Raw genomic sequence first — 14,852 nt, 5'->3', positions numbered from 1 at the left:
GGGGGGGGGGGGGGGGGGGGGATTAGCAATCAATCCTCTTGAACAAAAGATGTCAGACAAAGGCTTTCCCCAACAGCAAGAAGGTGGGGTAGGGGAGTGAAGAGGGAAATAGAAGGCAAGTTATGAGTGTTATTGCTCTGAGGAGCCAAGTTCATGATTGAGTACAGGGCCAGGTGCATGCTTTTGAGTTTAAGACTGAAAATATCAAGCTGCCTTTGTGGGTGTGTTGGACTGGAGGACAGGGGAGGAAGGTGCAGGAGAAAGTAGAGGGTGTCAAAAAGATTTACAATTTCCCAAGGAAAAAACCTCACCTACTACACCACCACGGACAGAAAGAATGTTTCAGAAACAGGCCTCTAAAACTTTGTGTCTGTTCTTTCATCTTGGAATCTGTTTTCTCCCTTATCTCTGGGGTGGTGGTGGGGGGGAACCTGCTCTTTCTTCAAGTTCAAGTTCTATCATTAATTACCTTTGATAATAATAAGCAACCTTTATTGAGCACTTATTTAAATCAAAAGCACTGCTGAGCATGTGAAATCTGTTTTAAATTTATTGATTTGAGAGAGAAAGAGAAATTAATTTGTTGTTCCACTTATTTATGCATTCATTGGTTGATTCTTGTATGTGCCCTGACCGAGGATCCAATCTGCAACCTTGGGGTAATGAAACAATGCTCTAACCAACTAAGCCACCCAGTCAGGGCTCTATGTGAAAACTTAGAGGTACAAGAAATAATGGTGTATCTTATAATTTATGGCATCTTTTATTTGATAACAGATAGTATATTGTATTACATTTTTTTATACTTCTTTCTGCCCCACTAAGCTATGAATTCTTTGAAGGCTGGTTTACTCAATTTTATGTCCTTAGCACCCAAAATAGTTCCTGGCACATAAAAAGCATTTGACAAATGTATTTAATTCAGTTGAAAAAGGAATGTCATTTTCCTGATAGGGCAACAGGTAGATGCAATCTAGGAGACAAAGTCATCACTGTTGTCACCAAAACTGTTCGTTATCCCCAAGGCCCTCTTGGCCTGGGCAAGCAAAGTCACAACTTTTCCTAGTTTTTTTCCCAGATAAGTTCTATGTAGCTCTAAAAGGGTGTGATAGTTTCCTCATTCAAAGAGATGCTTGTGTTTTCAGATTCTTAAGTGTACAGACACACTCACACAAAATCAGGAATATAGATGCGCACTTTACACTAAGTTGCTTTGAGTTTTTCCGGGGGGGAGTGTTAAAGATTTTATTTATTTATTTTTAGAAAGAGGGGAAGGGAAGGAGAGAGGGAGAGAAACATCAATGTGTGATTGCCTCTCATGTGTCCCCTACTGGGGACCTGGCCTGCAACCCAGGCATGTGCCCTAACAGAGAATCTAACTGGTGACCCTTTGCTTCACAGGCCCATGCTCAATCCACTGAGCTACACCAGCCAAGGTGTGAGTTTTTCTTTTATATGTTACTTTTAAAAGCTCTTTTTTTTAATTTAAAATATTATATTATCCCTGTCAGTTGAACTAGACCAGTTTCTTAATATGGGCTTGGTGATCAATTCACTAGTAATAATGCATTAAAAATACAATTCTCTAATTCCTAGATTTCCATTTCTTTAAAATTGGGCCCTTTATAAATAGTGTTGAATGAATGAATACTGAAGGTTATACAAAAGAACTTCTCTGAGAAACAAGAACTGAAGAAAATCAGGCCCGGTGGCCAAGTGCTACTCACTCATCTTTATATTTTACTTTTTTAGGGTTAGCATACGTAGAAAAAAATTCAGAAATAATAAATGTATAATAAATGTGTGTGTGTGTGTGTATATATATATATTAGTTAAAACTCATTGAATACACAGTTGCAATATATATTTTAGAATAATCTCATCGCCCAGAGCGCTCCCTTGCACCACTTTGGTGCAAGGGTCAGTCCCCTCCTGGCCCCTGGTACCAATGGTTCTTTTGACTTAATGCAAATAGAGACACATAGATAGAATAATACAATCTTCTGTGTCTGGCATCATTTGCTTAGCACAATGTTTTTGAGATGTATTCATGTTGTTGTATTATTAGTTAAATGTTTTTATTGCTGAATTATTATACATAATATTTATTTAAAATTTTTAATTTATGTTTTCATTTCCCTGTTGACAGATATTTGAGTTGTTTTCAGTTTCAGTCCATTATAGATTAAACAGCTATAAACTTGGAGTACAACTCTTAGGTTTTCATTTGTCTTGGATAAATACCTTGTAATGGGGCTAGATTTTATGGTTAGTATATTCTTTTTAAGAAACTGGCAACTTGTTTTGCAAAGTGACTGTACGAGTTTATATTTTCATTGGTAATGTATGTGAGTTCTAGTGTCTTCACATCCTGAACAACATTTGGTATTGTCAATCTTTCAACCCTTCTATTGTTTATTTTCTAGTGTTCTTTCTAAGAAAGCTTGGACTAACCCAAGGTCACAAAGATTTCCCTTTTTATTTCTCCTAGAAGTTTTATAGTTTTAGCTTTCATATTTAGGAATATGGTCTATTTTGAGTTAAATTTTGGTATAGTGTAACAGGTGATTAATATTCTTGTTTCTCCCCATGTAGATAGCCAGTTGTCCCAGCAGCATTTGTGACAAGATTCGCTTACCCCAGTGAATTACCACGGTACCTTTGGCATCATCTCTAGCATTATCCTTTTTCACAAAACCCCATCTCATCTCCTTTTAACCAGTCTTTCTTCACTCAAGACCATCCTTCTCACTATGGTTAGGTTTAGACAAACAAACAAACAAATACATAAATAAACCAACAGAAAAAAAATACATAAAACCCTGTAGTGGATTCCTCGACACTGTGACATTGCTCAGATCCTCTTCCGAACAGAGATACTCGCTCCAGCTGCCAGATGTTTTGGTAGGCGATGGCTCACAGTTGTGTCCCTCTGCAGGAATCAGCCTTGCCCAAGGCTGTACCCTCCTCCCTGGGGACTGATCACATCCAGTGCCCTCTCAGTGTAGGTAAGAAGGTCTGGCCACCTGGACTCAGTGTGGGACAACCCTGAAGGGCCATTTGGGATGCAGCCTCTGGTGCATCTGCATCACAGCCAACTTCCCTTCACCCCCTTATATGTACTATTTCCCAAATTAAGCCCCAGTGAATCACTGCCTGGAAATCTCAGGGTTTTGGGGGCTATTTCCTAGGGAGTCTAACCTATGATCATCTTAAAGCTGATTATGTAATTCCTCTGCTTAAAATCCTTTGCCTACAGACTACAGTGTTAACTCCTTAATTTGGCATATAAAGGTTTACACAGTCTGGCTTCAATCCATCTTTCTCTCCTCAACTTCCTGTGTCACCACTGACTGTCCTCGAGGCAACTTCATGAATTTGTTACCTCGAAATTCCACATCCCTACTTCTTTGCCTGTGGTTTTCTCTCTCTCAAGGATAAATCTTTCACCTTCTGCTTATCCTTCTGTTCTACCTTGGATCAGAGCTCCTCTAGCAATTTATCACTTTTTCTCTCACAGCACCATGTCCCCCTTTATATAAGAATTTACCACCTAACATTGAAACAGATTTGTTTCCTTACCTGACCTTCCTACTAAATTGCAAGATTCTCTACGCTGGAACTGGGTCCTGTGCTGTCTTCAGTAGGTTACAGATTTTCAATCCCTTTTTGGTGAATGAATTAATAATAAATACCAAGAAAAGCTGAGTATTGTAAAAAGTATTAAACATTTAGAAATTTTTGCTACACTTGGTTCCTGGTATCTTATATCTAGACCAGCAATTTTCAACACATAAACTAATTACTAAAATTCTGCAGCACACTGATAAATATATTTTTTTGCCAATCTGAGAAAAATTAGGTATAGTTTTGATTGATTTACCAAGAAAAGTACTGTAATAGTAATTACCTACCCCTTTTGCTGTAAAGTGACTTTTTAAAAAATTAGGTACCTGTATTTTATGAAGATTTTCAGTACCAAGAATTAACCAATTACAACCTTATTATGTGACATGACAAATATGATAAACTCTATTTATATTGGGTTGGCCAAAAATTTTGTGATCTTTTTCTATAAAATGAAAGACACATTTTTCATTTTCATCAATAACTTTATTGATTTTGATATTTTGAGTATGTCAGCTATTTCCCACATGGTAGAACATTGATTGTTCTCAGTTAAAGTCTCTATTTGATCACTATCAACTTCAACTGGTCTACCCAACCGTGGAGCATCATCCAGTGAGAAATCTCCAGCACAAAACTTCATAAGTCACTTTTTAAAAATATGTATAATTTATTGATTATGCTATTACAGTTGTCCTGACTTTTCCCCTTTGTCTTCCTCCACCCAGCACCCCCCACTCCCTCAGGCAATCCCCCCACCATTGTTCGTACCCATGGGTCATGTGTATTAGTTCTTTCGCTACTCCATTTCCTGTACTGTACTTTACATCCCCATGGCTATTCTGTAACTGCCTATTTGTACTTCTTAATCCCTCACATCTTCAGCCATTCTTCCTGTCCCCCCTCTCATCTGGCAACCTTCTGATAACTAAGTTTTCTCTTGCTTTTAAGAGTCTGTCTTTATCTTTAACCTTTGGCTTTTTATAATGATGTGTCTTGGAGTGGGCCTCTTTGCATCCATCATAATTGGGACTCTGCACTTCCTGGACTTGCATTACTATTTCCTTCACCAAATTAAGGAAATTTTCTTCCATTATTTTTTCAAACAGATTTCTAATTTCTTGCTCTTTCTCTTCTCCTTTTGTAACCCCTATAAGGCAAATGTTGGACCTGTTAAAGTTGTCCCAGAGGCTGCTTATACTGTCCTCATTTTTTGTGGGGGGAGGATTTTTTTCTTCTTGTTCTGCATGGGGTTTTTGTTTTTGTTTTGTTTTGTTTGCTTTTTTATGTTCCAGATCATTGATTTGATTCTTGGCTTCATCCATTCTCCTGTTGTTTCCCTATAAATTGTTCTTTATTTCAACTGGTATATCCTTCATTTCTGACTGGGTCTTTTTAATACTGCTGAGGTCCTCACTAATTTCCTTGAGCATCTTATAACCAGTGTTTTGAACTCTCCATCTGCTAGATTACTTATCTCCATTTCATTTAGCTCTTTTTCTGGAGTTTTGACCTGTTCTTTCATTTTGGCCATGTTTCTTTGTCTCCTTGTTGTTGGCAGTCTCCCTGTGTTTATTTCTATGTATTAGGTAGAGCTGCTTTGACTCAGTGTCTTGGTAGTGTGGCCTAATGTACTAGGTGTCCTGTAAGCTCCAGTGGTACAGCTTCCCCTATAACACAAGTTGGATACTTGAGGTGTGCCCTTTGTGTGGGCTGAGTACACCTTCCTCTTGTAGTTGAGCCTTGGTGCTGTTGGCACATCAATAGGAGGGGTTAACCCAGGCCAGTCAGCTGCAAGGACTGGCTATGACTACTGTACACCAACCTCCACCCTCTGTGGAGGATCAGCTGTGCAGGGGCAGGGTGGTAGTGCTCTGACATGGTCTGTAGCCGTCCACTGTGTGCACTGGGGTTTCCCAGGTGGTTGCAGGACAAGGTCAGTCCCCACCTTTGTTTTTCCTGGGGTACCCTGCCTAAGCTGTAAAGCAATCTGAGATGGCTGCTACTTGTGCTGGGCTTGGAGATTCCCAAGTGAAGCCAAGTTATGACTCTAATCTGGCTGCTGCTAGGGCTCACTGAAGCCATCTATGGCTTGTTTGGTAGGGTTTAGGAGCCGAGACAAGCCATTCTGACATGGGCCTGTAAGTTAAGTGTGGTAGAGTCTCTGTGGATTTCCAAGATGGGTCACGCAATGTTAGCCAGGTTGGTGGGAGTCTCAGATATGTCACCAGCCTACCAGCTTTATTGGGGAGGGCTCAGCAAAGGGACAATGGCCTCTGCTTGCCCCAATGCCAGACCCTTCAGTCTCCTCCAAGCTGCCACCCTGCTGTTGGAGCTCAGAGGGAGTGAGTCTGAGTAGGTGAGTCCATGTGTGGGTTCCTAAAGAGGAATTGCTTAGGACTCCAGAAGTCTCCTCCACCCACTCAATCCTCATTGGTTTTTACAGCCAGAATTATGGGGACTTATCTTCCTGGCACTGGAAACCTGGGTCAGGAGGCCTAGTGTGGGTCTGGGACTTCTTGCTCCCTAGATATTCCTCCTGAATTTTTATCCATTTGGGTGTGGGGCCAGCCCGTTCCATGTTCATGCCCCTCCTACCAGTCTGGATGGACGTGGTTTCTCCAGCTCTGTTGTTGTCAGAGTTTCATTTATGTATTTTTTTGGACCATAGATACACCTAGGTTTTAGAGGAGGAAAATAGGAAAAAAAATCTGAAGCAAAAAATGTGGTAAAATATATAGTAACATAAATAATATTTCACCAATGTGAATGTAAACAAAACTCACCAGCAGCATTAGCAACCATTATTCCTGGGGTGGGGTGGGGGGGGGGCGTCTTATAGTCCGAAAATAAGGTGACTCGGTTTCTGGCATTCCTGAGTGATGGTTATTCTGTATTTTAGTTGTAATTTTGATGTGGTTGTGCGAAGAGGCGAGCCATGTCTGCTTGCATTGCTATCTTGACTAGAAGTCTGCAAACCACTTTTGACACATTCGATCTGTCACAGCACCTCTCCATACATTTAACAAATCTTTTTTGTGTGTGTGTTTCAGTTGCACATAATAAAGCAAAATATGCTGAAAGTGTTGCTTATTTTCTTCCATCTTCAATATTAAAATGGCTACACAAAAATTTACCAATCTTGGTAAGTTTTTTCTAATGCACGCTGATATGACAGTTGTCACAATACAATCTAACAAATTGTTCAAATGAAGTTAAAGACAAGTAAGCGCTACCAGAGCCATCTTACGGAAAAAAACAAATGAACTTTTAAACCAGTCCAATATGATTTATATATTAATGGTTCAAGACAGGGCATTCACACTGGTTGACTATTGTTGTGCTGGCTGTTGTCATTTTTTTATTTGACAATCTGAAGGAAAAGAGGTCAGTGCCCCTGACTAAATACTCAGGTACTGTATATTTTAAAAATTCTTGTGGCACACCAGTTGAAAATCGCTGATCCACACTACTATGTACCTTCTTTAACAGAGTCTGTATTCTTTTTAATCTTTTTTAAATTCTTGACGTACCACGTTAACCAGCAACAACTCCAGGCCAATGCTTCTAGATGAAATGAAATCCAAACCTCAGGTTTTTAAAGTTAGTTTTGTTTATATAAAAAAGGACTTCAGAGGGTAAAAACACCAATGATTTCAGGGGGAAAAAAGAGAGATCGGGGAGAGAGTGAGAGGAGCAAAAGAGAGAGACACTGGCTAGCAAGAGACTGGAAATTTTCTTCCCATCCCTAAGAGGCTTATTTTTTATCTTTCTTTTTCACACTGTAAAGTGTCAAAAGTGTCAAATTAAATTGCAAAGTTCATTCTCATCACTAAGGAAGGGATTGTAAATGTATTAATTAAGGATTACTGGGCATTTTAATTTTATTCATGAAGATGGTAACTTTTTAATGATTAAACATTTATTTATTATCTTTTACATATTGACATTATAGAATATTATAATTTAACATTAATACTTTAGACCCTAGGTTCTGGAGACTTGGATGACTTTTTAAATGAGAGCTGTGCTTATTGATGAATTTGATTTTATAAATTACAATGCTGGAGTTCCTTTGAAAAAATTATTTTCTTTAAAGGTAAAGTCCTTAACAAGATGAGATCTTAACTCGCAGGAAAGCCTGAACTCACGGTGGAGAAGAACGATTTGGATTTCACTCTGGAGAACATGAAGTACCTTGTGAACACTCACTGTCTCTTTCAGTGATTCGTCTTATGCAAAAGATGATCTGTGCATTTTCAAACAGATGATGAATCCCTCCTTACAGAAAGTGAACAGTTGTTCTGCAAGAAAATCTAAGAGAAAGAAAAACAAAATGATTTGCTTTTGGTAAGGTAACTGTATAAACACAAGATTTTTTTTAAAAAAAGTCTTGTATCTTTGACTGAAAACCCAGTTATTTAATGATTATGTCAAAATTCTTTAAACAGTGGGGCATACATTGAAAAAGTTGGAATCCTTGTTGTCTTTACAAATACATGTTTAGGAGGCTGTAAATTCTAAATTATGAAGCAATAATCTGAAAATAAAAGTATAACCAACTTAAAATTAAAGACTGTGTTTCTTTTTCCAAATTTGCTTTGCCTTTTAACATTTAGTTTGGATCCCTCCGCTATGTTCTCTCAGTAAATAAGCTATCCTAATTCACAGATAATATTAAAAAATGTAACTTCTCGGAAGGGAAATAACATTGGAAATTACAATACTTCAAGCAAAACTAAATTGTAGTGCTTTAAATGGCACCAACAATCAAGGTTTTTTATTTTTCTAATTAAATCATGGGGTTTTGTTAAAATGAAAGCTTTAACTTTTTATATATGGACAGAGGGAATATGTGTGTAGACACAATTGTCCACTTGTCACCTCGACAGACAGAGATTATTATTAATAACGGTGTAACACAGGCATACAGAGTCTGGAGTTCTGTCTCTGATCAGATTTAGGTCCTGCCAGTGGCAGCAGCTGTTTTAAATTTAAGAGGACAGGAGTGGGTTAGCGACATTTTGTAAGAAATAAATGAGCCTTCAGCACACACCAATTGCTGGTAAGTCCAGAAAATAATAAACATTCTTCCTTGAGCCAGCAAGCAGGATAGAACACACACCTGCAGACACTTATTTTCAAAACAGCAAAGATGTTGCTGTGGAACTGGAACGTTTGCTGAAGTCTCTCCATTCCTCTGTTCTCGCCTTTCCCCATCCTCTCTCATTCGGGACAGTCCCCCGACTTCAGTCGTTCTGGGTTTAAATGAAATAAAACCCCAAACTTCACACAACTCAAAAATGTCAGCTTCAATTTTAAAACCGAAGTAATTCTCTATTGAGTGTTTGTTCACTCTGACCTTCTTTCTCTAGTCTATGCTTCTTTTTCTGTGAAAATAGCATCAACATATTTTATATAATGAAACAACAAAAACCAATCAAACAAACAAAAGCCACCAAAAAGCCATTAAAAACTATCCAGAAAATTTAACAGCCCTTAAGCCATATAATGAAGCATCTACCTGATACCATATTAAGTGCAGTAGTGTGTTTTATGCTTTATCCTATGGTTGGCATTGCAGAGAGCCGGTGAAAAACTTTGACCAAATATTTCTTTAAGTCAATTGTGTGAGATTTTAAATCACCAACTTTCTAGTATTTGTAAATATCATATAATTGATGTAAGTAAATTTTTTAGTTCTTAATAAATCTAATTTAAAAACCCAAATTCTTCCAAGTTGCCATTTTAATTTCCTGAAATAGAGCCTTGTGTCTATCACTCAACACCCTGTAAACTACATATACTTCTTATTCCCTTGTCTTAAATCATAATTCTAAAAACCTCTAAAAAGAAGGATCTATATTCAGAGGTAAAGTGAAAACTGAGACTAAAATACAGAATAGTAATGCATAAACTACACTTAATATAATCAAACTATAGTTTTATGCCATAATGTACTTTTAAAATTAAATTTACTTTTTATTAAAATTAAAATTTACTTTTAAAATTACTTTCAAAATAGCTCCCTATATTTGTGGTTTTCAAAACATTTTTTAGGTTTTTGCCATCATCAGGGGTATCATACACACACACTCAGTGGGGTGGGAGGGAGAGAGAGAGAGAGAGAGAGGACAGTCTGAGGTAAATCAACTGAACTGAATTGACAGAATGCATTTTAGGTCCCTTTGAGGCTATACCATAAGTTAAAATAGAGTATTTTCTCAAATAAACCCAGCCCAAGCTTTATAAAACTGTGTTTCAGTAATAAGGATGCATATCAATTATTGCTTATAATGAAAATTCGTGTTATAAACTTTAGGGTAGTGAGGAAGGTAAAAGAAATAATAAAATAATTCCTGTTACCATAATTTATATTATGGCTTCTAAATGTGTCATGAAGACGTGAGAAATAAGATTCTTTGTGCCTATGATCATAAATGCCAATCATTACATCCCAAACCACAAAACATTAGAAGCTGGAATTAAAACAATGACAAAACAAATAGGGCAAAGAACTTCAGAGCTGTGCTTTTCTCATTTTGATAGGTTATTTCCCTCCTTTTGCTATTGGGATTGAAAAGAAGTTTGTCTATTATTATTTCTATATAAAATGTGGGTCTGCATATGGCCTCTCTTACATTGAAAGATCCATGGTGGTAGAGGATACATTTTTACTTATCTGTCTGCCAACATATTGCCATGCACACAAAATTCCTTAAAATGCAGTTTCAAAACCAAACAAAAAATAATAACACACTGTCCTTAAGTGTAATCCCAAAGACATAATTGTCAGATCCTTTAGCTAGTGCCTTAAAGGGGCAACATGAAAAACTCCCATGTCAAGGGCAAGTCTTGAACCAACAGAAGCAAAGCTTCAGAAGCCCTGAACCCCAAACCACAGAAATCCAATTTTGGATTAAATAAAAAGCATTTTGTTGAAAATGGTTTCATATATCAAGAATCCTTAATGCCTACCTTCTACTAATTTGCCTTTATTCTAGAAAAGAAATAATTTTGATATAATCTAGATCACAAACATAACACATTAATTCAGAATTACACAAAAGCAATTACCATGTTAACTAAATATTGGAGAATTTGAAAACTATGAAGAGAGTTTAAGGAGACAGGATCAGAAACAATTTCAAAGATGTCAGCATTCTGAAATGAATACATATGCTCAGCAAAATCTAAATTAATATTGAATTTGTTTTGTTATATATTTTAATTTCATACAAATAATTTTAAATGTGTAAAAGAATTTATATTACAAAATAAATGCTAATTTTTCAAAAAGTAGACTTACTTTAGATCTATTGTGTTTATTCATTCAACACACATCAATCAATGCTCTTTTCAAAACACTGTAATATTGACTTCTAGGAGAAAAAATATTACCAAGGCATTGATTTTCAAGGATCTTTCACTTCAACAGAGCTGATAAAATAGTAGGAAAGAAGTAATAATAATATAATATATAAAAGTAAGTAGTATTAAATTTCAGTTATAAATATGTTTTCAATAAACAATTGGAAATTTAAACTTAGCAATGTAATTATAAGCCATGCCCAAGTAGATTTATTAAATGAATTAATATATATAAAGTTTTTTAAAAATATGTAGTAAGAGCAACAAATGCATTAACTATTACTTATTTATTTCAAAAAAATCTAAGGATAATTCAACATTATAAAATGTTTAGTTTATTAAATTAACAGTTAAAAAAGAAAAATGTATTTATCGGTATATACAAAAACACATTTGATAAACTCTAAAGGCAATTAAGAAAAGGCAAACAAAAAACCGTCAACTACAATGTTAAAGGGCAAACAGCCAAAGCCATTGTAATTAAAATCAGGGTTCAGCCATGAGGCAGAAGCCACACCAATTACTTTAGCGGGGAAAATTTAATATAAAGAAATATTAATGAGGTGCCAAATTATTCATAAAGTAGTTTTAAAAAGAGAGAGAGAGCTTGGGATCACAGAGGTGGCAATTGCAGAGAGCAGTTACAGCCCTCTGATTGAATGAGATCAAGAAAGGCCCTCATGGAAATGACACTCAGGCTTCTGGTGTCTCTCAGTGGCAAGTGCAATGAGGTGGTTTCTACACATGTTGGAAAATTGTTCATGGGATTCCTCCGCTGCTATGGGAAGGAACTGCTCTGGCCAAGATGAGGAAGCATTGGTGGGATGATGCCCATAAGAACAGGGAGCAGTAAGAAGCTCCCAGAAAACAAATAGGAAGAAACAGTCCCTTCTTTTTTTCTCCAGCCTGTCATTTATCCGCCTCTGAACTCTATCAGCAGCATTTAACTGGGCGTCATTTCACAAAAAAAAAAAAATGCTTCGACAAGTTCCAGCCCTAGCATCTCAAACATAGCATCAAAAGGTAGGTTTGTAACTAGGAGATAATAGCTTAATAAATGACGTACTTGCTATAGTCATTATTATTCAAAATTGTTTTTGGAAGCCTAGCCTAATGCCAAAGATAAGAAAACAAAATAATCAATAGTAATTAATATAAATCAGGGAGGGGAGCCTTGCAGAAGATGTTATTATACCTATAAAAGCTAAGGACTACATTAAATTATTTTAAAAAATTAAAGTCAGGTAAGGTAGCAAGATATAAGATAAATATACAAATAATTATTTTTCTCTGTACTTGGTGCATTAGTTAACTCTGTTAGGTAACAAGACAACCCTACTGTTGCAGTTGCATACAATACCAAACATTTATTTCTCACTAACATTCCATGAGGGCTAGTGTTGGGATACACTCTTCCATGAGTCTCCCATGTTTTTACATATTTTCCTGGGTATGGTCAACCTTCAATACCCAGCTATTTCTCCAGATTGTGTTCGCAGGGAGCAACCTTACAGGGAGGAGGTAATTCCACCTTTGGAGCAAAGAGCAGTCTTGCTCACTGCTTGCTATGAGATGATAGGATTTAAAGTTCAGTGTCCGTGTCCTGGAATGCATCCTACAGTGCTCCTTCAAGCACCCATCTGGGTTTCCCATACCACGAGTATGGGAGTGGAGACTCAGGTAACCAACACAAACAGGTGGGTACTCTGGCCACCATCTTTTGTCTCTGATTCAGGAGCTGTCTTCTGCCAACATCCATGATACTGGCAAGTTAACATCTTAGCTTGAAAATAAGGTAACATAGGAAACCTTTCACAGGTATTGACAGTCGGCTGCTACTCTGCTCTACTCTAAGCTATGGGTTGGTTGCATGTCTGCTTCACAAGCATTCTCATTCCAAGATCTAGGTTGAAGGGGCAGCACCACCTTGACACTTTAATGCCAGAGAACAGAAGCTCAAGAGGGCAAGTATAATCACACAATTGAATTTAAAGCTTCTGTTTTAATGTGTTTGTCACGTCCACTGACATTCATTGGCCAAAGGAAGTCACATGGCCAGTCCAGATGGAGATACGAGGTATGCTTCATCTCTAAGGAGGTATTACAAATTATATCCAGTAAGCATGGGTGTATAATTCTCTTATTAAAGAGGGAGTAGGTAATGACCAATAATATTGTAATACAATCTATCAAACTAGTGGTTACCAGTTAAATATAAATGGAAAATAAAACCTTCCTTTTCACAATAGCAAAAGATTTAAAAAAACTGTAAAAAGAATGAAGTTAACAAAAAATTACAATATCTACATGAAAGAAAACCTTCTTTCTTGAAAGACATAAAATAAAAGTCAATAAATGCAAACATACTATGTTACTAGATGGAAATATAGTATGATTGCACTTTACTATATTCTTATTTTAATGCAATTAAATCATAATCTTAGTTTTGGTGTTCTTTAAAATGAAGATAAATTATATGTTTATGTGGACAAGGGGGGATCATCTATGAGAAACCATAAGTGATAAAGCATGTTTCAGAAAATGTGCAACATACTATTATTTTTATAAAATAAAAGCACTACATATTTATGTGTTAATGTAAACATGAATATATGTTTGTAGGAGCATGAAGAATAATAGGGCAGATAGATCACTTGATTTATCTCAGAGAGATGAGTTTATAAGAGAGACTAGGGGAATAATTCCTTTTTCTTTTTATATCTCTATCTTGTTTGACGATGGAGTTTAGTCCAACAGGAAATAAAATCTCAGAGAATCATACAAGTATTTTAAATCTTGTCTAAGTCTCCACTAAAAGTTGGCATGTTTTAGGCTACTGACATAGATGTGAAGATAGAACAAAAAAATATTTTGCCTATTGAGCTCAGGTACAAGGGGAAACTAGGCAGTCATCTTCCCTCATCATCATTGCTTTACTCTTCTAAACCAGCCTGGCACTCTTGAAAATACCACTCACTGAAATTTTCTTTTTTCCATAAGGTAACTGAAGATGGCAGCCAAAACATAAATCTGATGGAGCTCACTTATATATCAAGGTTAGATTCAGTCTTATTGCAAACAACAAGGGTTCCAGTTTTTTAGGTCTAAAAGCACCGATCAAAGGAGCCATTGAGTCCCTATCTCGCATTTAATGACATTTAAATTGGAGTCACAAAAAACTTATTTTTATATGAGTAGACCTTGTTGTCAGAGTGCAGCTCTCTGCTGTAGGTACTATTAAATATTGGGCCATATTAAGAAGAAACAGTATTAAGAAGGAATGGTAATGGCTGCGAAGACTGGGTGTACAGTAGCCCTTTCAATCACCAGAGGACCAACTTCACAACACTGGTAGAATTTCTCAGGGACCTGCGCATTCCAAGGTCTGCCAAAAGTTTATGTGAGAGAATATTTTGAAGCTATCCCAGAATATTTGTTCTTATATTTTGTACTCAGGCACTAGAATGTCTTACCTAACGATACCACACATTGAGTTTTGCAGGGATCAAGTTATGGCTTTTTCTTACTGTGAGTTCTATGCATCTTATGACTGCCCCAAGAACATTGTGCTGCTGTACCATGTGTCTATGCGTGACTTGTGGTCAAGATGCTGTGGAAGGAAAAAGCTGTTTCTCAAGACTTTGGGGTTCCAACCAAACCTAATAATATGTCTGAAGCCCTGTCAAAATTCTTCTGAATAAATGAGCTATTTAAAAAATTGGTTGGAATGTGCATTCATGACGCTCCAGTAACACAGGATTCACAGTGAAGAATTCGGCTGGGGAAAATCAGAGTTCTTCACTGCCCAACACTCTATGAGAATGAGAATTACTCATATCATTGCCGTGGTAGTC

Source organism: Phyllostomus discolor, chromosome 1, assembly GCF_004126475.2.
Source record: "Phyllostomus discolor isolate MPI-MPIP mPhyDis1 chromosome 1, mPhyDis1.pri.v3, whole genome shotgun sequence".
Lineage (NCBI taxonomy): Eukaryota > Metazoa > Chordata > Mammalia > Chiroptera > Phyllostomidae > Phyllostomus > Phyllostomus discolor.
Note: the sequence above shows the minus strand (reverse complement) of the source record.